The 25,778-nt window shown below is 37.2% G+C and overlaps 1 long non-coding RNA gene across 1 annotated transcript in view; it reads right to left on the bottom strand.

Annotated features, from left to right (window-relative positions):
* Positions 1–3,913: 3,913 nt before the first annotated feature.
* Positions 3,914–25,778, bottom strand: part of LOC111560914 — a 75,479-nt gene continuing 53,614 nt past the window's right edge. The window contains exons 2-5 of the long non-coding RNA XR_002743240.2: positions 19,866–20,100; positions 15,512–15,614; positions 7,094–7,122; positions 3,914–4,010 (exon numbers count right to left, since the gene is read on the bottom strand). This is a non-coding gene — a long non-coding RNA (uncharacterized LOC111560914). The remainder of the gene's footprint in view (positions 4,011–7,093; positions 7,123–15,511; positions 15,615–19,865; positions 20,101–25,778) is intronic.

The following is a 25,778-nucleotide window of genomic DNA, read 5'->3' as shown; positions in this document are numbered from 1 at the left end:
CCAGAGAGTACCCTTGTCTCTTGACTCTAGCTAAATAAGTGGAGAAGCTCTGTACATTCCAGAAATTGTCATCTTCATCTTGGACTTGGTAAACTGCTAAAAGCCAATTTTAAAATCTTAATGTGCTATCTATTAAGTAACACTCAGGTGTTCCATTTTATAAACAATGTTTCTTTTTAATGTTATTTCTCAAATGTAAGGTTGTCATATTTAGCAAATAAAAATATAGGATTACCCAGTTAAATTTGAATTTCAGAGAAACAATAAATACTTTTTTTAGTATATGTATGTTTATTTTTTTTTAATTTTTTTTTCAACGTTTATTTATTTTTGGGACAGAGAGAGACAGAGCATGAACGGGGGAGGGGCAGAGAGAGAGGGAGACACAGAATCGGAAACAGGCTCCAGGCTCCGAGCCATCAGCCCAGAGCCAGATGCAGGGCTCGAACTCACAGACCGCAAGATCGTGACCTGGCTGAAGTCGGACGCTTAACCGACTGCGCCACCCAGGCGCCCCAGTATATGTATGTTTAATGCAGTATTTGGGATAAACTTACACTAAAAACACTTCATTATTGTTTCTCTGAAATTCAAATTTAACTGGATATCCTCCATTTAATCTTGCAACCCTACTAAAGTCCCACATATAATAGGTAAATGTTTGGGGAATCAACACTCTTTGTTTTGTTTAGATGAAGAGTTTGATTTTATTTGTGTTAAGAATATTTTTGATGAGAGGATAAGCTAAATTATGTTGAGGCCAAAGAAAATGCGTCAGAATTGCAGCAGGAAGAATTTTGATTAGGTTTAAGGAAAGTTATTTTGACTCAGCAGTTTTGGATATCTTAAAACAGAAACTTTTTCTCAGCATAACTTTTTCAAGATCCAAGATCCTCTGAGATATTATTGACTCTAAACTCTAAGATACTTTAGGTATAAAGACCAAACTGTTTGAACAATGGAGAAAAGTAGACTGAACCTTTATGAACACATAGACTCTTAGCACAGATACATCACTGGTTATGTCTCAGAAGAGTGCATCGAAGGAACTGAAAGCACCGTTTAGCAGAAATCTTTGCAGGTGTAGAGCCTGAGAGAAGCATTCTAGAGAGAAGCCCTTAATATTTAAAAAACATAATGTTGAATTTAGGTTTTCATCTGATCTGAAGGTCTTCATTTTAGAGTAGACTGTATGCTCCCAGATGGCAGACCTTTATCTCTGTATCTGTGAATCATCCACAGCACCTTGCAAAGCAGGTGCTCAGTAAATACTTTTCAACCAAGAGATTAAAAGCCAAAGTTTGTATGGAAGGAAGCATTTGCTCTTTACCACAATGTCCCCTGTGGGCCATACTAGCAGCTCTTCCAGCAAATAAATATGGATAGTTTGCTATTCTATTCATTGCACTGATGAGCTATCAAATCATCTTTGAGCTTCTTTTGCTGGTGTGTCCCAAGTTTTATTTTCTTCTCACTGATGTCATCTAAACAGTCTTGTTTTTCTGGTTCTTCTTTGAACACTTTGATATCCTCCTGCCTTCCTCTAGCTGCTTCCAGCATCCATTATGTTCCCTTTGCCTTACTGATTTATCACACCCATTTCCTGCATGTGTTCCAAACTAATGTTTGCTCCATTAGAGGGATTTCCTTGTAGACGGTTCTGCCCAGAATATGTGATGCAATATAGACAACAGAGAGAATCTGTTCAACTGGACATGTATCTTTTTTCCCCTGTACCTTCAACTGAACATTTATCACCAAGCAGTGTTTCTTAAGCACTCCCATGCTTGGCACACTTTATCGGTAATTGCACCGGTCAAAATAAGACGGTCTTTCCTTTCCTGAAACTTACGTTGCTTACAAAAGAGTACTTTGTTGGTTCATTTGTTAAGAGATGTTTCCTTTGTTTCTTTCTCCCGCCATCTCTCTCCTTAAAGCACAAATCTGTAACCCCACCCCCCAATTAAAACACTATTTACATTGTTGAGTAGGTAATGCAAGTGCACATTATAAAGTTCAAATGGCACAGATGATTTGGAGAGAAAGTAAGTACCCCACCCCCACCTCCAGCCACCGTGCAATTCACCTGGCACACAGACACTGTGTCTAACTGACCTGTTTGTTAGGTCAAGAATCTCCCTGTGGATGAGCTGCACTTACACAAGTATACATATTAATTGCAAAATGTCGTGTACTTTAAGCATTGTTCTGCTATTTGCTGTATAAAAAAAAATTAATACCTATTAGGAACATAATACAATTTTGTACATATTAAGCTTTCTCTTTTTTAACATGCTTACATAACAGCCTATTTTATAGTTATATAATGATTTCTTTTTACTAGGTACCTTTTGGTAGTCACTTAGAATATTTTCCCAACTTTTGCTATTATATACAGTGTTGCAGTAAATATCTTTAAACATATGCTATTTCACTCTTTCCCAATATATCTCTAGGAAAAATTCCCAGATGTTAAATTTCAGGGTCAAAAATCACAATGTTGACCAGATTGCTTTAGTTCATTATCATGAAAGAACGTTCTCAAATAAGTTTCTTGTTGTTGCTGATCATAAATATGTGGAGGAGATGGTCTCTATAATTTTCCTTCCTATGAGGTTCACCTTAATTTGGCTATTATTTACTTTCCAAATACCTGTAGATTTAAATCAAATTTTATTTTATTTATTAAAAAATTTTTTTTCAATGTTTATTTTAGAGAGAGAAAGAGAGAGAGAGACAGAGTATGATCGAGGGAGGGGCAAAGAGAGAGGGAGTCACAGAAGCCTAAGCAGGTTCCAGGCTCTGAGCTGTTAGCACAGAGCCCGGGGCTCGAATTCACAAGCCTAAGGTCATGACCTGAGGTGAAGTTGGACACTCAACCAACTGAGCCACGCAGGTGCCCCTAAATCAAGTTTCTGAGAAAGCTTACCATTCAGAAGAAACCTAAGGTGAATCTATATAAAAAAATATAAAGCACAAGTAGCCTTCTTTTAATTTTTGATTTGCTGAAGATTAGGAATTAAGAACTATATGTAAGGGTTTCTTTCAAGTGGATCATTTTTTGTAAATTATCCACTTTCATATGGACCTTCCTAGGGGTCACTTGGAAGTCATTTTAGACTCTGAAATGTAGAACATGTGAGATCTATATCACAGTTGTACAGATCAATTCTAACACTGCCTAGTCACATAAATTTTTAAAGTTATATTAAATATGTTCTCCTTATCCACTGAAGCCATTACCAGGAGAAATTTTCATTCCCTATTTCTCTTTTTGCCTAAGATGAATGGAGGGCTTGCCCCATCCTCAGAGGCTTTGGAAAGTGCTGCAGAAAATCTTTTCCCCATTGTTTTCAGAAGACAGCCCAGACCTTTGAGGTATAGCTCAGACTCTGCTGCTCAGATAAATCAGCCTGGTGCTGACTTCCAGCAACAAAACAGTACTGGAAACATTTCACATGAATGATCTTATATAACTGATATTGTACTAATCCAGAAAAAAATATTATTTCCCTCTTTTCATGCACAGGGAATGGAAATAGGCCAAGTTTTTGCACTGCCCACGCTGAAGCCTTTTTTCTAGACTCTGATTTACAAGCATTCCATTGAGGTAGATACTATAGGAGTTCAGACCTTCTTGACATTTCCTAAGTATGTGTATCACATAATTAGACAACGCCAGCAGGCCCTAAGTGTGAGTGACTTCACATCAAAGCTCTATGAGTTGCTGTCATGGGCCTTTTGCACTGATATTTGCACATCACCTGGCGACAAATGTATGATGGAACTTATAATAAGACTTCCTCTTTGTGGGAAATCCAAATTTGCTTCAGTTTAGTGGCTTCCAAAAGGTGAAAGCCCAAGAAGCACCCTGTCTGTCCTTACCCATTACGAAACAGAACATTGAGCCACAGTCAGTCATGCTGTCTTACTAGAAATTGTGGTGAAATGGGAACTGTTGGTTATGTAGTCTTCCAAAGGCACTCTGATGGAAATGACAATAGATACACCTGAGAAGATACAAAGAAGATACAAGCTTAGTTTCTCAAATAACACCCAATAACATTCCTTTACTCTTTCACTTAGAAATCCTCACCACCCAATTTGCAAAAACTACTGAGATTAGAATTGACACTTTCACATTCATGCAGTTTTAGCTGAGGGAAGATACTTAGCTGACACTACCTAGTGACTGAGCCATCATTATCATCCATCCAGCAGCCTTCCTCAGTTTCCCACAGCATCAGCTATGGAGTGTGCTCTTTACTCACTGGGATAATTCTAGACAGTTTCTTTAATATATACTTTGTATCAAATACAGTTCTGACTTCTTAGGATGGTTTGGAAAATTAAATGAGATAGCATGTGCAAAGCATCTTAGATTCATAACCCTGTCCAATAAAAATAGCTGGTCACAAATGTAGGCCACATCAATGATTTTGAGGTTTCTTTTAGTTCAACTTAAAGGGTATGAAGAAACAGTTAAAATACCTTTAATAATATTTTCTTTAATCCAATGTACCTAAAACATTGTCAATTTAACATGTAATCAATATAAAATTTATTAATGAAATATTTTATATTATTTTTTTCATACTAACTTTTTGAAATCTGGTAGGCATTTTACATTTAAAGCACTTTTCAAATTAGATAGACTACATTTCAAATGCTCAATAGTCATTTGTAGTGAGGATACTGAACAGTGTACTCTTGGGACAATCACAAACATTCCATAAATATTAGTCACTTTAGCTCTTACTAATACCCTTTTTCTCTTCTACTGTGATGCTTTTTGACTCTACTCAGCACTTATTTACTTTTTCTTTATATTCTATCTACTGCTTGTCTTTTCCTTCTAGAAAGAATGTTCATTGAAAGGCATTTTTGTTTTCTATAGACATTCATCCACTACATATCCCTTGAGAATCCATGTTCCAGGCACTGTGTGGTCTATTTTCTAGGTTTGTATTTCCCATAATACATGGCAGTGTCTTCCGGATGGTAGGCACCCAATATATCTCTGGCATGTGCATTGCCTAGTTTTGTTTACCCACACACATGTCTGACCATTTTTTCTCAAAAAAGTATGTTTTTATAGATTTAGATTTTTATTTTTAATTAATAAGCAATGGTCTTGAACAGTGATGGCATTTGCCTTGATTGAGTATGAAATTTAGTCATTGATGTTTCTTTATTACTGTGCAATCATAGAATGATTGCTCCACTAATGGATTCTTCTAAGATCTGCATTGCCACAGAAAAACACAAACTTGGCACGAGTTCATAACTTTGTGCTAGCAGTAAACAAAACTAGATATTTATATGTAGTATTTTAAGTGATTAACCAAAATAACATAATATGAAAGTTCCATTCAAACCATAAAAGCTATAAAATGTTAGTTGTTGGTAATATCATTATTGATGGTCTACAATAGTTTTTGCCATATGTTACATGGAATATTGACCCATGACAAGCTCTTTGGGAGAAAATAAAATGGATCTGTGGTCAAACAAGTAAAGAAAGTTATATATACCATATACCTCTGTTGGATGGTAATAGTGCCTCTTAGGATATTTAAAGCCCTTTTAAGTTCAGTAATAAAACTATTTGAGTTTGTTATTTGACCAGTGAAAACATTTTTTTTTAAGGATGACATCTGTAATTCTACAAAACTCATATATGATAGAATACAAATTGGCAAATTCTGGACTAAAATAACAACTGTAAGCAGTCAAGAGATCTGAATTTTAAGCTTGGCTCCCCACCACCTACAACTGAATCTTATTCAAGTCTTCTCATCTCTCTGATCCTCAGTTTCTTCCTTGGAAACTATATACATAAGTGATTTTCAACCTGATTAAACATCTTCCTCACCTGTGGAATAAAATAGACATATGGCTGAGCCCCGTCCCCAAAGACTCTGACTCTGGAGATGTGGGATATGGCCTGGATGTCTTTTGTGTGTATATATTTACACACATGTATGTGTATGCACTGGGTTCTGAAGCAAAATGTATTGTTTATAACGGGCTACTTGGAAGATGGGTAAAATGGGTCTCTAAATTTGGGGCAGACATGGGAGGGAAAATAAAAGTGGGGTAACTAAGTTTTGTGTAAATAAGAGATGTTTCTAGAAGGTGCTGTGGAGTCAGCTAGAATTCTGTGGTGAAGGATCCAAAGTATGTCACACTGACCCCTTTATCAATTACTGTGTAGTTGGGAATGTGGTGTAAATCTTAGTTTCAGGCTGTCTCTGTCTCAATTAGAATCATCCTAATAAACTGATTAGTTTCTGGTAAGACTCTCCTTTATTCATGTGCTCTTAGAAATAAAGGAGAAAATCAACCCACCATTCCTAATAAGAAATGTTAAAAAGTTCCTATGTCAGTCATGTCATAGTTAATTTATCACAATTGTTAACATAGAGAGTCTCAAATTCCATACAAAAGTAATAATTATTACAAGGTTTTAGTTTTGGCATAAAGAAATAATTGGAATTTGGAAATATGATCCATTTTTACTTTATTCTACTACCTCATCAAAATAGGTTTACTCACTTTTTCCTTGCTTCCACGGACCCAACTAAATACATCCTAACCAAACCAATGAGTAAGTAGACCCTTCCTGCATCATGGGACTTTCTGTGTCATTCTGACAAAGGTCAGGTTGAAACAATGGGTCCTGAACTACACCCATAAAGCCAATGGTTTCAACAAAGATACTATCTTGAAAGGTTTTCCAAATTGTTATACCACAAACCCAAAACCCAACTGAAGCTCCTACAGAAATAGCCTAGGATGGAACTTGGCTCCCCCCACCTGCATTTGTTGCATATGACAAGTGGAGGAAGAAATACCTTTTAGCAAAAAACTAAGGACAGATTTCATTGTGCTTAACAAGAGACGTTGAACAAGATTGCAGAAATCACACCTGAGAAGCAACATGCTAACCGTGTTTTCAACATTAAAGCTAAATTGCAATTTGGTTATTTTGCTGGTTATCTAGATTATTTCTGACTCTCCTTTTGGATAAGTCAGCCCAAGTCTTCATTGGTAGGATTTTAAGTTTTAAATTATTAAATGCTGGTTTTACCTGTTTTCTTCCATTTACATGTACCAAGTCTGAAGGGAAAAGAAAACATAAAAGTTTTTTAAACTCAAATATATTGACATCTTTGTGATTTTACAAGTGTGCAAAAGAACCAAAATATTTTACAACTCTTTTTTCTAATATCTTTTTCATGGATTTTCACAATGCTCAATATCTCACAATAATAGATATTTTTCAATAAGCCATAATCATTACCTAAAATTTCTTTATGTGATACCATTCATGTATATAGGCATATACAAATTAAAGGAGAAATTGTATTTATCATCTTCTGATCAAATAAAAGCAGACAAAAAAGAAAACAAGTACTATTCACTCTTACGAATAAGGTATTTTCCCTTCGTAATAAAAATGCTCAAAGAATTGCATAATTCTTTCAGTTAACTGTGGGGACCTTTAATGTACCTTTTGTTTGTAAAAGTAATTTATCCAAGAGACAAGACTTGGGGCTATAAATTAAGATTAAGAAACAGATAACAAAACAGAGTGCAGAAAATGTTGCTATTGGAGTTTATCAGATGCGGATATTAAAATCACTGGGATTAAGAAGTTCAAAAACTAAAGATAAACCTGAAGAATTCCTGCAAAGAACTGGAATATGAGTAAGGAATCAAAAGAAAATTAGAGAGCTATAAAAACAATAACTGATATTAAGAACTCATTAGATTATTGTGGTGGGTTGAATGGTGGTCCTAAACTTTTCTCGGGGTTAATAGATAAAGGGGCTGATATAACCATTATATCCTCCACCCAATGGTCTTCTCACTGGGCTACCTATAGCCACCCTGGTTGGAGTGGGAGGCACCCAGTCTTCCTGACAAAGTCTCACTTTATGTAAATGTTTAAGGCCTGATGACCAGATAGCCTACATACAGCCCTATATAATGAATATCCCTATCAATTTATGGGGTAGAGACGTACTGAGTTAATGGAATATTCAGCGTAAAACAAGTTTTTCCTAGCCACCGCTCAAATTAAGTCCCTCCCAATGGAAAACTAACAAACCTGTATGGGTTGAGCAGTGGCCAATAAAAGTGGATTGATTGATTCATCTCCAACAATTAGTACATGAACAGTTAGAAAATGAGCATATAGAGCCCAATAGGTGCCCTTGGAATACGCCTATAAAAACTGGCAAGTGGCGACTTCTTCATGATTTTAGAGCTATTAATTCAGGAATTGAGCCTTTTGGTCCTTGCAGCTAGGAACCCTCTCTCCTTCAATGTTGCCTCAAAATTGGCCAATTCTTACTACTGATTTGAAAGATGGCTTTTTCACAATCCTGTTAGCTGAACAAGAGAGAAATTTTCCTTTACCATTCCTGATCTTAATCACTGCTGGCCAACATGCCGTAACCATTGGAAAGTCCTCTCCCAAGGGATGCTTAGTAGCCCAACTATATGCCAATTTTATGTCAAAGAAGCATTAGAACCAATTAGAAAGCAGTTTCCTTTTTTGATCATTTATCACTATATGGATGATATCCTTTTTTGTGCCCAGCATCAACAACCTCTAGATGAGCTCTTTGCCATTCTCCCTGACCCACTAAACAAACAGGGTTTAAAAATATCCCCTGAGAAAGTACAAAAGTCAACTCCTTTTTCTTTCTTAGGACTGCAAATGTTTCATACTCAAATTCATCCCCTCATTCAGTCCATTCCTAATGATGTTTGTACTCTTATGATGTACAAAAATTGTTGGACACCATTAACTGGGTTCATCCTCCCCTAGGCATTACTAATACCCATCTAACCAACCTCCTAGCACTGCTTTCTGGTAATCCTAATTTAACATCACCACACCAGCTCTCCCCGGCAGCAAAGAAGGAGCTGGAGAATATTCAGTCCATTCTTACCTCTTGTAGTTATGATAGGCAAAATCCCAACCTTTCTTTGCAGCTATATATTCTTAATACTAAAGATTTTTCTACTGCGTTAATTGGGCAAGCCGCTGTTAAAAAGTTTTAAAAATAGAATGGCCCTTAATCCACGTTAGTCTTAAACATATTCTCACCCCACTCATATTCAACATAGCACAATTAATCCAAAAGGGATGTTGGAGATGCTGAGAATTATTAGGTCAGGACCCTGCAAGCATCCACTTGCCAACTTGCAGCACATTTTTGATAGGGCCATCTCTAAATCACTGGCTACAGTTGGCCCTCACAGATTATGTGGGCAATATTGTTTATGGGCTCCCCTCTGACCCTTGGTTTAAGATTCACCAGGAAATTAACATTGTTCCTGAGAGAGTCATGCTATAACAACAAAGGCTTCTTGCCTTTGGAGAGTTGGGAAAAACTGGGGACATATTTCTTATACTGGACCTGGCTCTACGCAGCATTTACAATTACAAGCCGTATTATTAGCATTAGAAACTTTTCCCCAACCTTTAAACATTGTTTCTGACTCTCAATATACAGTGAATTTAATGAAAAATTTTCCTTTTCACATTCTTCACCTCCCACCAGACACTGCCTTTACTATACTCCTCCAAAGTATTCAACTAGCTCTAATCTCTTACACCTCCTGGCTCTTTTTCATTCACATTTTCATTCACATTCTTTCCCATACATCCCTTCTTGGGCCCATTGCTAAAGGCAATGCCCTAGTTGACAACATTGTTTCTGAAGAATGTTATCATCTTTTTGAAGCCAGAGCCTCCCATAATCTTTACCATCAACACTGGCAAGCTTTAACCAAACAATTCAACCTTACTGTGAATGAGGCCAAACAAATCATTCACTCCTGCTCAGACTGTCAATTACTATCCCCTGTTTCCTTCCCAGCAGGAATAAACCCCTGCAGCCTCAAGCCTAATGAGATTTGATAGACAGATGTTACAGTTTACCCTGCATTTGGTAAACATAAGTATATCCATGCATCTGTAGATACTTACTTAGGTGTTATTTTTGCCTCAACTCATACAAAATAAAGCAACAAAGCGGTCATTCATCGTCTTTTGCATGCTGTTGCAGCCTGGAGCTTCCCCCACACAAGTAAGACAGATAACAGCTCAACCTATGTCTTCATTTCATGACTTCTGTGCCTTATGGAATATCTGACATATTACGGGTATTCCTTATAACCCACAAGGCCAAGCTATTATAGAACGAGCATATAACATGCTCAAAAACATGTTAAAAAAAACAGAAAAGGGGAACCCATGACTGTCTACATTACAACCTCAACTTCATGTCGATCGTGCTGTGATTACTCTTCATTTTTTAAATCTTGACCCTCAAGGACTAACTGTAGCTGAACAGCATTCTTCAAAACCAAGTAAACCCTCTCACCCTATGGTGCTGTACAAAGCCCCCAAAGGGGGCCCACATGGTCTGGGCCGACTAAACTTCTCACCTGGGGTAGAGGATATGCTTGTATTCTTTCAGATTCCGGACCTCTGTGGATTCCCTCTTGGTTGGTGAAGCCTCACCATGGCATGGTAGAGACCCCCAGGATATCTTCCAATGAACCAAGACTTCCAGAGAATGACTCTGAATGAGTGGCCACCAGCCCCCTTTTTCAACATGGAAGAAGCCTCTTCATGGACTCATCATCCTGAAGCCTTCTACAAATGCAAGTCCTTGCCCCTGATATAACATGGGGGAAGCCTTAAACACCTGCTTAACCAGGCCGGCATCCTGTTACAACACAATGGTATTGCATACACCCCTGACTCGCTTCTGATGACCATGATCTCCATCACTGACAGAAATTCGATTTGTGTAATCCTGATTCTACTCCTTGCCCTCATTTGTCCAGGCCAAGTTCAATATTCATATTGGGCTCATTGCCTTAACCCACCTATATTTGATAGCTTAACATTCCTAGACTGGGATATTCCTATTAGCAATAATGACATTGAGTTCATGGAAGGAGCCAATCTTAAGCCACCCTTCCAAACAGAACAAGAGCCTTGGCTTTATATGCCAAGACCTCAGTGACGGCTTGCTTCAGCACCTCCTATGTGTGTTACTAAACTTAGCAACTTATCTACTTGTGTTAAACTAAAAATAAACTGGATTTTGCATATACAGCCCAAAACTTCTACAAGGCCAATTTTACCTTGTTCTCAGCCACAAGCTTTGATATGCCTCAAAAAACAAGCATATATCACACTCCTAATGTTATAGTTTACTCTAGTCTCTAGGCCCTGGAATAATGTATCTTGGACAACCTGTTATGGAGAGACTGAGCATAATCTTCACTGGGGTAATTGGGCTGTTATTGACAGGGTCCTAGAGGACATCTTGAAATGAAATATTCAAATAAGACCATATCCTTTGACTAGTTTAGTAGGGAGAATATTTTTTGGAAAGACAGAGGATTGTCTGGCCCTATAATTTCTGCACATAAAGGGAAATTAAAAGGACCTTGGCTTGTTAATCTTTGGAAACTAGGTCTTCCCTTCTTCACTTATATTATTAGCCTTGGTGAAATTTATGTAAAACGACATGTTAACCTAACTTGGGCCTCCCTGGCACAACCATCAATTTGCATGGACCACTATTTGTGTCCCTTCTCTCTACGTTCTCTTTGCTACCTTCACTTTACAGACCCAACAACTATAAAATAGTTATAATATCTCTACCTGCCAGGGCTGGTTTATGTCCTATGTAAGTAATGATAACGTTACCCAATTAAATATCTCCTCCTTATTTGAACTTCAACAGTGCGTCTCAGCCTGGGTTCCTGTTAATAGCTCTGAACCCTATATGCATTCATCAAGACTAGGCACACTTTCTAAGCTCATTTGACATTGGCACTCTACTCTAAGGCAAAAAAGATTTGTTGGCCTGTTAATCATGGGCATCCTAGCAGCAGTAGGCGTTATTGCCTCTGCCACTGTAGCTGGCATCAGCCTGCATCATACTATCCAGATAGCCCAGGTCCTTAATAAATTTATGGTCAACACTACCAAAAAATTTATAAGCCAGACTTCCATTGATAGACAAGTTTTGGCCCACCTAGAAGTTCTTGAGGCTGCAGTGGAATTTATTAGAAAACTACAGGAGACCTTCTTCCTCCACTCTAAACTGCCCTGTGACCCTAATTACCAGAATATTCGCATAACTGGCATTCTTTATAATCACTCTCAAGCTTGGGATGCTGTCCACACACACCTTCACAGTGTCTTTTCTTCCTATTTCTCTGACAATATAGGAAATTTAGATATGACATTGTGCCAACAGCTACAATATACAAAAGATCAGCTTAAAAATGAATATGCTGATTCCTGGGTAATGCGGCATAACCTAAATCCTTTCTCACTTACAGCTAGCACCCGTCTCAAATTCTGGATAACTCTGGGAAGTGGAGTGCTTTTACTGTGTCTCTTCTTATGTCTTTGCAGAATCACCCCTCAGATCATCCAAAAGCAAAAGAAGGACCAGAAGCTCATCATGACAGTCCTTGAACACTAAACTAAAAGAACCAAGAAAAACAAAACAGGGGAAACTGTAGGGAATAAACTTAGGAATTCCCTGGGCTTTCACCAATGGGTTAACAAGGCATAAAGAATTAGAAAGCCATAGGATGTTCTCACCCAAGTTTGGGTAAACAAGATTAGGTAAATAAGTATAGAGAGGGTGAAGCAAAAGCCCCAGTACAGATAGGGTTGGGCAAAGGCCCCAGTATAGAGCAAAGATACATGAGGTAAACAAGGCTAGGTATTCAGGGCAGAAACACCCCCCAATTTAGTACTATAGCAGAAAGCTGCTTCCACAGGAAGGAAGGATCAAATTAGGTAAACAGGTAAATGGGGCTATAGACCTGCTGCAGTGCAAAGTTGTCCAGAGTGGAGCTGATTAACAAAAGGAAGGTTCCTTGTTGACTGTGAGGTAGCATGCTCTGTCTTTCTTGTCCCGTAGACTAGTTTAGGTAAACAGAGGTGGTGCCTCACATCTGCTGTAAACAACTTCCCTCCAGGCATCAAGGTTTTGTTTTGTATTAACCTAAACCCCTAGCCCCGCATATCTTCAAAACCCCCTTTACCTCATGCCCATGAGGTAACGTTCAAAGTTTCATCGTCCCTTTGTGCACATCCATCACCATGTTTGTAAGCCTTCTGATCCTAATAAAAACGGAGCAAGGACCCTTAATCAGGGCTCTTGTCTTTTCTTGGACATTAGCCATCTCTCGCATTTTAATCCTGCATCCCGCTTTCTTGCTGGACAAGAAAGAACTCCAGACCCAGAGTCTATGACACTAACTATATCATTAATTACATTTAATATAATTGACTGAATGATTAAAAATTACCATCATATACTGCATAAAAGAGAAACACTTTAAACATGAAGACACAAGAAAGGCTAGGCACCTGGGTGGCTCAGTTAGTTAAGCATCCAACTCTTGATTTAGGCTCAGATCATGATCTCAAGGCTCATGGAATCAAGCCCCGCATCAGAATCTGTGCTGATAGTGTGGAGCCTGCTTGAGATTCTCTCTCTCCCTCTCTCTCTGCCCCTCCTCTGCTCATGTTCTCTCTGTCTCAAAATAAATAAACATTTAAAAAAATGATGTAGTAAAGGTAAAAGAAAAAGCAACATAAAAGATATAGAGTGAAAACAGAAACCAAAAGAGAGATGGTATTAGTAATAGACAAATACCATGTTATGAATAGATAAAATAAAAGCATTGATAGATGTAAAGTAGCATTCATGAAGATAAAAAGTTCAATCCACCAGGATGATACACTATATAATTTAAATTGTATACATCCTTAATAAAATAGTCTCAAAATACATAAAACAAAAAATGACAGAACTAAGTGAAAAAGTAAGCAAGCCTATAAATACAGTGACATGTAAAAAACAAAAACAAAAACAAAAACTCAGTCACTGAGTAAGCAGTGGAAGAATCAGTGATCACATAGAATATGTGAAAAATATAATAAAAGGTAACTTTGTGGACTTATATAGAAAGCACTGAGCATCTGCAGAATACATATTCTGTTCAAAAGCACATGAAGCATCTGCCTAAACTGAATACATACTGGGCCAGAAATCAAGTCTCAATAAATTATAAAGGACTGAAGTCACAAAGAGTAGGTTCTAAGGTATAATAAAGATAGAAATAAGTTACAAAATAACTAGAATGCCCCCAGATTTTTGGAAATTAAGCAATACACTGCTAAATAAGTCATTGGGTAAAGAACAAAAATCCCAGGGAAAACTGGTAATATTTTGAGCTGAAAGACAGCAAAAAAGAGACATATCAAAAATTATAAGATAATGCTAAATAGTGCTCCTAGAAAAAATATATAGCTTTATATGCATACATTAAAGGAGCTAAAACACCTAAATGATCCAAACTTTTAAAACATTTATTCATTTTTGAGAGACGGAGAGAGACAGAGTGTGAGTGGGGGAGAGGCAGAGAGAGAGAGAGAGAGAGAGAGAGAGAGAGAGAGACAGAATCTGAAGCAGACTCCAGGCTCTGAACTGTTAGCACTGAGCCAGACACGGAGCTTGAACTTATCAACCGTGAGATCATGACTTGAGTCGAAGTTGGATGCTTAACTGACTGAGCCACTGAGGAGCCCCTAAAACACTCAAATGACCTAAATATACAACTCAAGTAGATAGGAAAAAAAATCAAGTGAAACACAGAGAAAGTAGAAGGAAGAAAGTAATAAGCAGACATGAAATGAATGAAAACAGAAATGAATGAAAACAAAAACAAAAATAACACAATAGAGAAAATCAATAAAAACAAAAGTTGGTTTTTTGAAAAGATAAAATTTTAAACTCTGGTGAGAATGTTAAGTAAATGAGAAGGAAAGATACAAAAATATTACAGGGAACAGAGCATAGACTTAAAATGTTAATAAAGGATGCTATGAATGACTTTAACAAAAATTTGAAAATTAGGTTAAATGGATTCCTTAATACACAAATTACAAAGCTGAAAAAAGATAATTGAAATAGTTGTATATTTATTAAATATGTTAAATCTATATTAAAATCTTCTCCAAAAGAAATCTCCAGTTTTCTTTTACCAGTGAATAGTTTTTACAGTGAACTCTTTTTAATATTTAAGGAAATAGGAATATCTCTCTTACACAAACTATGTCTGATGATGTAAAGAATTCAAATTGTTTGATGATGTAAACAGAAATTAAAAATCCCTAACAAAATATTAGCGATTCAAATGCAATAATGTATGCAACATGTAATACATCGTGACCAAGTTGGGTTCTTCTTGATATATAAAAAGAAAATTATTTTAAAGTTCAAAAACCAGTCAGCATAATTTACCACTTCAGCAACAAAAGAACAAATATCACATGACTATCTGGATAGATGCAAAAAAAAAAGTGTTTGATAAAATCCAATAGCCATTTATGAAACAAAACAAAACAAAACAAAACAAAACAAAACAAAACAAAACTCACCATGCTTGAAATAGAACAAAACTTTCTTAACCTGTTTAAAAAACTATCTCAATAAATTTTGCAGCAAACGGCATCCTTGGTGTTGAATTTTTAGTCTTTCACCCTGTAACATGGGATAAAACAAGGTACTTATTATTATCACTTCTATTTGGCATTGTATTTGCTGTCCTAGCTAGTGTAATAAAGCTAGAAGGAGAAATAAAAGGTAGGCATATGAAGAAGGCAAAAAATAAAAACTGTTGTTAGTCACTCTCAATGGTTTTTGTAGAGAATCTATTAAACAATTAGAATAAAGAAATTAAGCAATTTGTTGGATACAAGATTAGTGTGCGAGTATCAGTTAAATTTCTATATTCTAGTAGTAAGAAGTAGATAATTAAAATTAAAAATTTATTATAACTTCAGAAATACCTAATATCTAGGAATAAGTGAAAATTGTGCAAAACCTCAACACACACACACACACAAAACCTATAAAACTGTATTAAAAGAAATAAATATAAAGAAAAGTATTTCCATGTCTATGGACTGAAGGAATTTACATAGTTAGCATTTTGCTTTTTCCCAAATTGATCTATATAATAAATGTACTCACAAATAAAAATCGAGCGGACTTTTTTTTTGGGGGGGGGCGGGTAAAATTTGGCAAGTTAATTCTAAAACTGATGTGAAAAAGCAGAAGGATGAAAATAGCCAAGACTATCTTGAGGGAAAAGAACAAAATATTATGACTTATGCTACCAGATGTCAAAACTTATTGTAAAACTACAGTAATTGTTTCAATATTGAAGTGGAACAAGATGGACAAATAAACCAATGGGATAAAATAGAGCCCCCAAACAGACCTATATCTAAATGGAGATTTGATTTGTGGCAAAGGTGGAATTGCATAGCAGTGAGAAAACAGATGACTACTCTACCAATTGAATTACTATGTGAAAATATATACCCCTTGATCCCTATCTCACACCATGTGTAAAAAATTAACTCTAGGCTAGTTGTAGATCTAAGTGTGAAAGGTGAAACAAGAAAGTCTCTAAACAATAAAATAGAGAATATCCTTTCAGTCTTACGTTATGCAAAGATGTCTTTAAAAGAAGAATCATAAGTCCTATATAGATAAGGTCTGAAAATTGGAGTAAGAACTTATATTTGTCAAAATACACCATTAAGAAAGTAAAAACACAAGTTATTGAGTGGGGGCAGGTATTTGCAATCTGTAATACTAACAAATAACTTACATCAACAAGAACAGGGGCACATGGCAGGCTCAGATGGTTGAGCATCTGATTTTGGCTCAGGCCATGATCTCATGGTTCATTGGTTTGAGCTCCAAGTCAGGCTCTGTGCTGACAGCTCAGAGCCTGGAGCCTGATTAGGATTCTGTGTATCCCTCTATCTCTGCACCTCCCCTGCTCATGTTCTATCTCTCTTTCTCTCAAAAATAAATAAGCATTAAAAAAAAATAACAACACAATACATTGAATAAAAAGATTCAACATTATTAGTTGTCTCAGAATACATATTAAAGCCATCCTTCTAAATATCAGAAATTGCCACTAGTTGAGAACAATTGGTTTTGATGACATGGAATTTTGGTTTTAAAATTTACCAGCTGCTTGACTTTGGATAAAGATTTCTTCATCTGTAAATAAATGATAATAATATATGCTCAAAGTGTTTTATCTCTATACCTCAGAAGTTAAGTTCTATTTCTCAGGTGTTTTTAAATGGAAGAAAAAAAAAAAACCCACAAAACTCCACCCTAAGTTTCAGGCAATTGAGGGACAAAGGGATTTCACATTTGGAAAACACATTTTAAAACTTGTGGTCAGGTTGTGACTCTAACTCAACCAATGCACAACACATACCCAACCAATATATATTACCTTCATGAACTAATGTAAAAATATATTCAAGAAAGTATCATTTTAGTGTCTAACCAGCTAATCTTAACTTTGGTATGTTAATACTTAAAAAAAAAGAAAAACCACTTGAACCAGAGGTCTTCCTATGCTGCTTTTTTCTCTTTTTTGGCTATTTTGGTTAATCTCTAATATTTATCTAATGTTTATTTACAAATATATAAATGAAAATGCCTAGTGGAATATTTAATTCATATAGATATTCTCATGTTTCTATATGCAGAAATTATAGTTCTGATTTGAGAACCCTAACTCTACTATTATTAAAGCTTTTGCTAATTTTGAAACGTTTTTTAGAGTTATTTATTTATTTTGAGAAAGGGAGTGAGTGCAAGTGGGGGAGGGACAGAGAGAGAGGGTGAGGGAGTATCCCAAACAGGATCTACGCTCTGCATGAAGCTCAGTGTTGGGCTGGATCTCACGACCCTGAGATTATGACCTGAGCCAAAATCAAGAGTCGAACACCTAAATGACTGAGCCACCCAGGAGTCCCTAAAATAACTTTTATTTTAAAATTACAGTCTCACAAATCTCATTCTTTTTTTATCTCTATCTTTTCAGAAAACTCTACCACTCTTGATTTTGATTTTGACTTCTTGCATCATGAATGCCTAGGGGCAAAATGTATTTTTCACTATTTTCTTAACAATGTAAAGTTCTGGGGGTAGGAACATATGGTTGTGGAGAGAATAGGAGTGATTACTGGAAATCCTTGGAAACTGTCAAGATTCCTAACATCCTGAGACTTCATTTTCCTTTCTCAGTGAAAGTTGTCTGACGTTATAAACAATCAGCTTTCCATTTGGTGTTGGTTTTGTTACAGAGAGAAAATAGGCTTTGAAATTAGTTAGGCAGGCAACTTTAAAGGCAAACTTTCTACTTAGCATTTGTGAGACATTAGGAAAGTACTTAATTTCTCTAAACGTCCATTTACTCACCAATTGAATCAGGAAATTATATATTATTTATGTTTTTTGCAGTTAGAATAGTAAATGGAAAATATGCAGAACTGTACCTGATACATGCAAATATGGAGTAAGTATGGACTTTCTCCCTTACTCCTTTCTATCCACTTAGGTAGGCCTTGTAGCCCTGGAAGATGTTTTGCATCTTGGCTCTACTCTTCCTCCTTAATAGTCACTCCTCAGACTCGTCCTTTTCATTAGCTCACTGAGGGAGTTACCTTCCTTGTAGCTTTTAAAGATTATTAACTAAGATGAACGGAGTGAATGATCTGTTTTTTTTTTCCCTAACTGCATGTACTGATTTACCCTTCCTTTGAGAAACAACTGCTATTCCTTTAATATGAAATTCACTTCAGTTCCCCTACCTTTTTTCATGGTTAACATGCTCTTGCCAAGGATTTGTGTGAGTTCCCTCCCTTGGTATCTGAGCAATATTTTCAGCAGATAAGGATGAGTTCTGAGTTCTGCTGTTACCTCTGTTTCCTTCTACATTAAAGCACAGTGGGAAAAAATGCAAGGTACCCAGGTGACTTTCTGAGATGCTATCTGGGCCCTAAGACAGCACAGCTACTTGAAATAAGTCTTGATGCCTGCTTAAGAGACTGAGTTCCTTAGATTTGTGGTTCCAAGTTACATTTCACATATCATCATTCTTTCAGCCACACAAGTTGGTGAACAGAGAAGAATGTATTAGTTGTGTAACAAGACATCAAACCAAAAATATTCTAGGTGATTCAATAAGAATATATGACAAATGTGTCTTAATATAACTCTGCATTTTAAAGCCGATCTCCCTAGTGTTTTTAAGAGAAGAATACAGAAGAGAACATTCTTTGCCTAATTACAATTTGCCTGTAGCTTGATGTTATTGCTGTGGGTGTCTCTTACAATGGATCTACACCTCCTTTGCTGCCAGCCGTTGGCATACTCTGCTTCTTGTGCCAAAGCTCTTTCTGAGGACACACAAGTAACACAGTGCCTTGAGGAGCATGTGAACTGACTTAAGGAGTCCATGGAAATATATATATTTTTAAGTCAAAATGTATTTTGCTCAAATATTTAAGGTTAGTTATTTTCAAATAAGCAAAATGGAAAAGATAATGGCTATACTTTATTATGTAAGGAAAGAGAAAAAAGAGCTAGAAATACAAGTTTGAGGAATTCTCAGGGGTATCTGACTCTGTTTAATTGTCAAAGAAAAAGTGTATTTAAGTTAATTTCCCCAAATCTGACAGTAATCTTTAAAAGGTGTTTAGAGGTAAACCTTAAATTGAGCAAATTTCAGAAACAATCTCATTAAACATATTCAAGGAAGTATGGAATGAGGCTATTTTGGTAGAAAACAGTGTTTTGCCAAATAAAGGAGTGTGGTATTTTCTGAAATACTGCAGTTATTTTGCTTTTCTCTTCCCAGTCAATCACACTTCCTCTACATTATATATGTTATTGTACATAATAATATACCTTCATATTATCCATAATATTCTCAACTTCTCTTAGATAAATGTCTTTCTCAATCACCTCCGTGGTTTGTACAGCTGGACTGAGCCAAAGAACTTTTTCAGTCAGATGATCAGAGGTGGCCATGTCTGAAGGAAAACTGGTCCTCTAACCTCAGTGGGGACAGCATGGAAGGAGGCAGCATGCCCTCAGAAGGTCGAGCTCTACCTGGTTTGGCTGACCACTCCTCCTTCAGCTTCTGTTTAGAAAGGAATGGAGAAATGGGAGGATTACACTAGGAAAGAGAGCCAGGCACCAGGACAACCTTCTGAGTCACAAACCCTGAATGGCCTTGTCCTTATGCACTCTACTCCTCATGAAGTTCTTCTGTACTCACTAATACATCTGTGGTGTGTGGGCAGTTATGTTGTTCAAGTGATAGCTTTTACTTGTGGTAGTATCCCATTTGAGTCAACATAGTGCTTTATCTATCTTACCATAATACAATCCTGAATTAATGCAACTCATCTCCCAGAAGGCTTCCATCCAACCATTAGGAAGAAATTTGATTATTGTTGATTTTCTTTTTTTCTTTCATTTGAGGATGAATGGCATACCAGCTCTTAAAACTCAACAAAAAGTACACTTTGTATTAGTGACGACTAATTTTGCATAAGAGCAACCAGATTTCAAATCTTATTCTATTGTACAGAGAGGTTAACAATAATCTGGTGGGAAACGTCGGCTAGTTTAAAGATGAGTACAAAGGAAGATGAGTTGTTGTTTTAAAAAACTCCTTCCCTTAAACAAGATTATACCACCATCAAAGTACTCCAGCAAGTTGTTAGAAAGAGATAAAGGACAGACAAAGAATATTAGTTCAGGGTCAGTCTGAGTCCAAAAATCCAGGTGTGGAAGTCTTTCCACTTCCCGGGGACTCTTCAGAGTCCTTCCACTCTTCCATGGCACTTTATTAAACTGAGTAATAAGGCAGCTCCTCTGTCATTTGCCTTATATCAATCTTAGGAATTTCCCAATTTGTCAGGTCTACAGTGCATTATGCTTTCCTCTTATTATTTTGGTTGTGTCCTCCTTCCTTTGAAGAAGTCTTCATTTGAAGCTAATGATTTTTTGTTTGTTTGCATGTTTTAGTGGAGTAGGGAATGGGAACCCATGATGGCTGGATCTTGTCTCCCTCTTCAAATATTTATTTCTGAATTTATGTTTGTCTTCACTTGCAGCTGTGTTACTGCGATAACCCCAGGGTTAGAAATAGAAGTTAGATGAATGGTGCCCAGTTGTCATTTCCAGAACTTGAAGTTAAGTGTTTTTCTTTTCACCATGTTCCTATTTTCCATGCAAACTGTAATGCACAGAAAGATGAAATAGGAAGACTTTTGAACTTTCACATCAGGTCTTAGAGAAAGCGTTTTGTTAAAGTGCATTTCACTACCTGACAATAATAGGGCATGACTCCAAATATAGCTTCCGTGAAAATTTCGACCTGATAAGATTCCTGGTTGTAACTGATGACCCACTTGGAGACAGAGAATCAATCAAGAACTGAATGTGGTGGCTCCTTAGAATCTGCTGTTTCAAAGTTTGGCCAGTTTGTATCTGTAGCAATTATGACCCTGCCACTACATCAGTCTTGCTGTGGAGCCTTTAAAAGTACAGATGTCAATTTTTATGTCACCACTGCTCACTCCTAACCCCATCCTGATGATCCTTCAGTACATACAGGGTGGGATTCAGGGGTTCTCTGTGTTAAAGAAATCCATAGGTGATTCTGGTGGTTATCAACCAATTTGAATTCTGGTTCTATTACTTACTAACTGTGTGACTCTGGGCACAGCTTTTAACTTCCGCGTATTCTCATTTTTTCATCTAGATTACATAGGCTAATGAAGACTAAACAATAAGTTATTATGTTAGAATAAGTAAATATAATTTAAAGTTGGCTTTAAACAATCATTTAAACTAAATCATTTGGTTCATGATTTTAAGATCTTGTCAATTTTACTCCTAGTATTCATAGTGACAATTATACTCAGGGCGACAGAATGAGTGTAGTTAGTTATCTTCAGAAATAGGAAAATAATTAACTATTTCCCATCCACAATGCAGCAGAGGGGAAAACTTCCCCAGGGATTTCCATCTTGTTCCAAATTTCAATGTTTCATGATGCACATGTCTGAACAGCTGACTGTAGCTGTGTGGTTGAGTACGTAGACATGCCTGGGGTTTTGTTTCTATTCCATCATTCCACATATTGGCTTTCTAAAAATTATTTAGCCACTCAAGTGCTGAACAGATACTCTGTATGTATCATTGTATCCTCAGAAATCATTAAGGCCGCCAAGTCTACTGGCCTTGCTGTGAGTCAGTGCACTGCATCAATTACATTTATTAGTACCAATAAGACTTACAATTAGTTATTAGGACAGATATGCTCCTTTGTAATATTTTCTATTGTTTAATGCAGTTGCCAAGCTCCTTACAGAAGAAGAGGGTGCTAGTTTTTTTTCTCTGTTTCCTCCCTGAGCCTCTTCTCTATCCATTATTCACTGCTCTCTGCCTTGCTCTGAAGAGTGACCCCTATGGACTAAATCTCCCTGGTTCCTTTGCCCTCTGCTACCCTTTTGGTTTGGCCAGTGGGAATTGTGAGTGGGGAATCAGAACGTCTTCTAGACCCAGAGCTCTAGTCATGCAGCCCCACCCAGCTCCCCCATTTCCGCCTCTTACAGCATTTGGTAACTGTTTCCGCCTCTTATTGCTTTAGATCTAGGGCTGGTAATGGCTTCCTATTTGTGTCAGGTACTGGGATAGTCATTATGTGTCACGAGCTCACTAACCATACTTAGATCTTCGTATATGTTCCCTTCGCTGATATGTTTGCATAAACCTTTTAGAGTGTGTCAGTTTCCTCCTCAGATGGATAAACAACAAACAAACTTTGCCCTTTATCCAAAGTTCTAGCTTTACATTGTCCTTGGCACAGAGGAGGAGATGCAGGGCACATTTCCCTTTCCTAACATTGTCTAAGCTAATGAGTGGTAGCAACTACAACAGCTTGGAGCACTGTGCCTTAACGGTCTCTGGAAATAGCTTCTTTTAAAATGTAAGGACACAAAGCATTTGGAAGTACCATGAAGGGTATTTCGGTGGGCTAAATGGGGAAAGGATGGTTAAATGGATGGCTTGGCTCTCTGTCTACAAAGGGGAGAAGTCATCATCTACCATTTTCCATGACATTTTTGTTTCTTGAAATTTGGCCTTCACTAAAACATGAAAGAAACTGCAAAGATATGTTTATTGCCATTATGCAGGCTTATGTTAACTAGGTCCTCATTCAGGGCAATATTTGGTCTTTTTAACTCCTACATAGCTCTTGTATCATCTTCTATACATGCCTATGCTGATGCTGTTATAACATGCCAGTGCATTGCTTTAACATCTTTAAAGAATTATTTTTATATACTAACACAGAATGTTTTTCTGGTAAGGAATTTACAAGTGAACTCTCTTTGTCATGTAAATTCTAAAATACATCGGCCAATAATTATAATTAGGCTATTTTATATGCATTTAAACACACTGGATGATGTAATCTTTATGTATGTTCAGTTCCTTTCCAAACAAAAATGAGATCTTGTGCTGTGTTAGTTGCTCCATATGCAAGTGTATGCTTCAGCTCCAGGTTTGGATTTGGGGGGCATATTCCATTCCAAACACAGGGTGAACATCTGCCCATGAAATCTGCAAATATGAACACTTCAGGTATAAGGAGGAACAGGGACAAACCACATAGACAGTTGAGCAGAAAATGTTTTTGAGAAATAATAACACAGGCAAAGAGGACATCAGATATTTGAGGGGAAATGGGTGAATTTAAACTTCATAAGATTAACTAGGAATACCTGTGGACAGACTTTACTGTCCTCCATGGTTTGAGAATGCAGAAGTAGTCAGATCTAACAGAGAAAGTGGTAAGCAGTATGTAACAATTACTACTTATTTCCTTTAGCATACATACATAGGTGCCTCTAAGACACAACACCCACCAACACCAAGAAATTTGATACTGTATTCTTTAGGCAATAGGAAGCTATTAAATGTCTTGAAGCAAGGGAGCAATATGATCCATGCTTCATTTTATTAAAAGTTACTTGGAATGGGTGTGTATGATTTGTTGAATTGTGGGTATTTTGCCAGATCGGGAGATCAATCAGGGAACAGTTGCTGTGATTCAAGCATGACATAACGAACACCTGAAAGAAGTAGCATGGATGGACCCAGTGATATGGATGAAAAGGGAGGACCATGTGCGAGGAGAATTAACCAAATCTGAAGCTACATGTGGGGACTTGGGGCTAGGGAGAAAGAGTGGCCAAAATATTTTTAGGATATTTTCGTCTCTATGGTTGCAGCAATATACACTGAAGAAAGGGGAAATTATGAAGAGGAGTTGGGGGAAACTGAGGACGTGGCAAAGGTGTTTTAAACCTGGTGAATTTGAGAGGTCGGCAATACATATTGTCTATAAAACAGCTGGAAGTTCTCAAGTGCAATTTGAAAAGGATTTAGAGGTACAGACCTAAGCCTGAGAATCATATGCCTTGAGTTGACACTTTAGGCTGTAAGTGCGATTGAAATCACCAGAGAAGGGGACCTGATGTAGGGAAAGAAGTAAAGTAAGGGTGGGGAAAAATAGTTTTGGAGAAGGCTTATCATTTGAGGACTTGAGGAAAAGTCAGTGCAAAGAACTTACTTTCCATTTTAAGCTTTAGAAGTGTTTCCTCATGCATTTCCTAACTTGATCAACAAGATAACCCTGAGAGGGCAAATGGTATTAACCCCAGGAAAAGAATGCCAGATACTGAAGTGGCTTGGCTAGGCTTGTTCAGTAAGGAGTAGGTAGAATAAAAACAAAAAGTTAGGTCTCTCGTGTCTTCAGTCCAGCAACTTGCACACTGTCTTCGTCTTTAAAGGGGGATTTTCAAATGGAATGTCCCAGAGCTCTGGGGTCAGGGGGAGGAATGTCTGAGAGCCCTCAGGGAATCTGCAAAGCGCCCTCAAGAAGCCCTCTCTGAATGGAGGAGGCCTGGGGAGGGAGGCAGAGCTCAGTATGATTTATTGAGGCTAACTCTCAATACATACCAAATCATAACCAAACATCTTATTTGTACATGAGGTTCAGTCACAATCAGTGCAAAAACCACAGGTTCAAATATTCCTTGATGTCGAGCTCTTTCTAAGACTGACTCATCTTCATAAAACCCACATAATTCTGTGAAAACTTCTCCTATGTTACCTAGGGAAAACAACGCAGGGGGAGGGGTGGGGATTTTCCATATTACTTGTGCCTCTTACAGTATTGTACTGTTCTAATACAGTATATGGGAGGTGGCTTCAAGGCTGAGTGGCAAGATGTATCGTTTTAAGAGGGCATAGCAGACCGTTCTAACGGTTGGAAAACAGCTTCTTTGTCTCTTTTGGCACCTAACTTACCAAATGGCAGCTTCAATATTGAAGCAGAAAGAATTTTTGGATATAGATATCATGCATCCCAAAAAGATTTTCAGTAAGATAACAAAACACAAACACACACATTTAGGTCACTTCCGTGGAATGCATTTGAGTTTTTCCAGGTTTGCCAGTTTTTCATTATTTTGGGCCGTATGTATTCTTAGAATTTAGCTTATTCATACTTCTGTGAATAAAAACATTGCTTCTTGGGGCACCTGGCTGGCTCAGTCTGTTAAGTGTCCATCTTGGGCTCAGGTCATGATCTCACAGCTTGTGAGTTCAAGCCCCTTGTCAGGCTCTGTGCTGACAGCTCAGAGTCTGGAGACTGCTTCGGATTCTGTGTCTCCCTCTCTCTCTACCACACCCCTGCTTGTGCTCTATCTCTTTCTGTCTCTCAAAAATTAATAA

The sequence above is a fragment of the Felis catus genome, chromosome A1, assembly GCF_018350175.1.
Source record: "Felis catus isolate Fca126 chromosome A1, F.catus_Fca126_mat1.0, whole genome shotgun sequence".
In the NCBI taxonomy this organism is placed as follows: domain Eukaryota; kingdom Metazoa; phylum Chordata; class Mammalia; order Carnivora; family Felidae; genus Felis; species Felis catus.
This window is presented reverse-complemented; position numbering and strand designations above follow the sequence as displayed.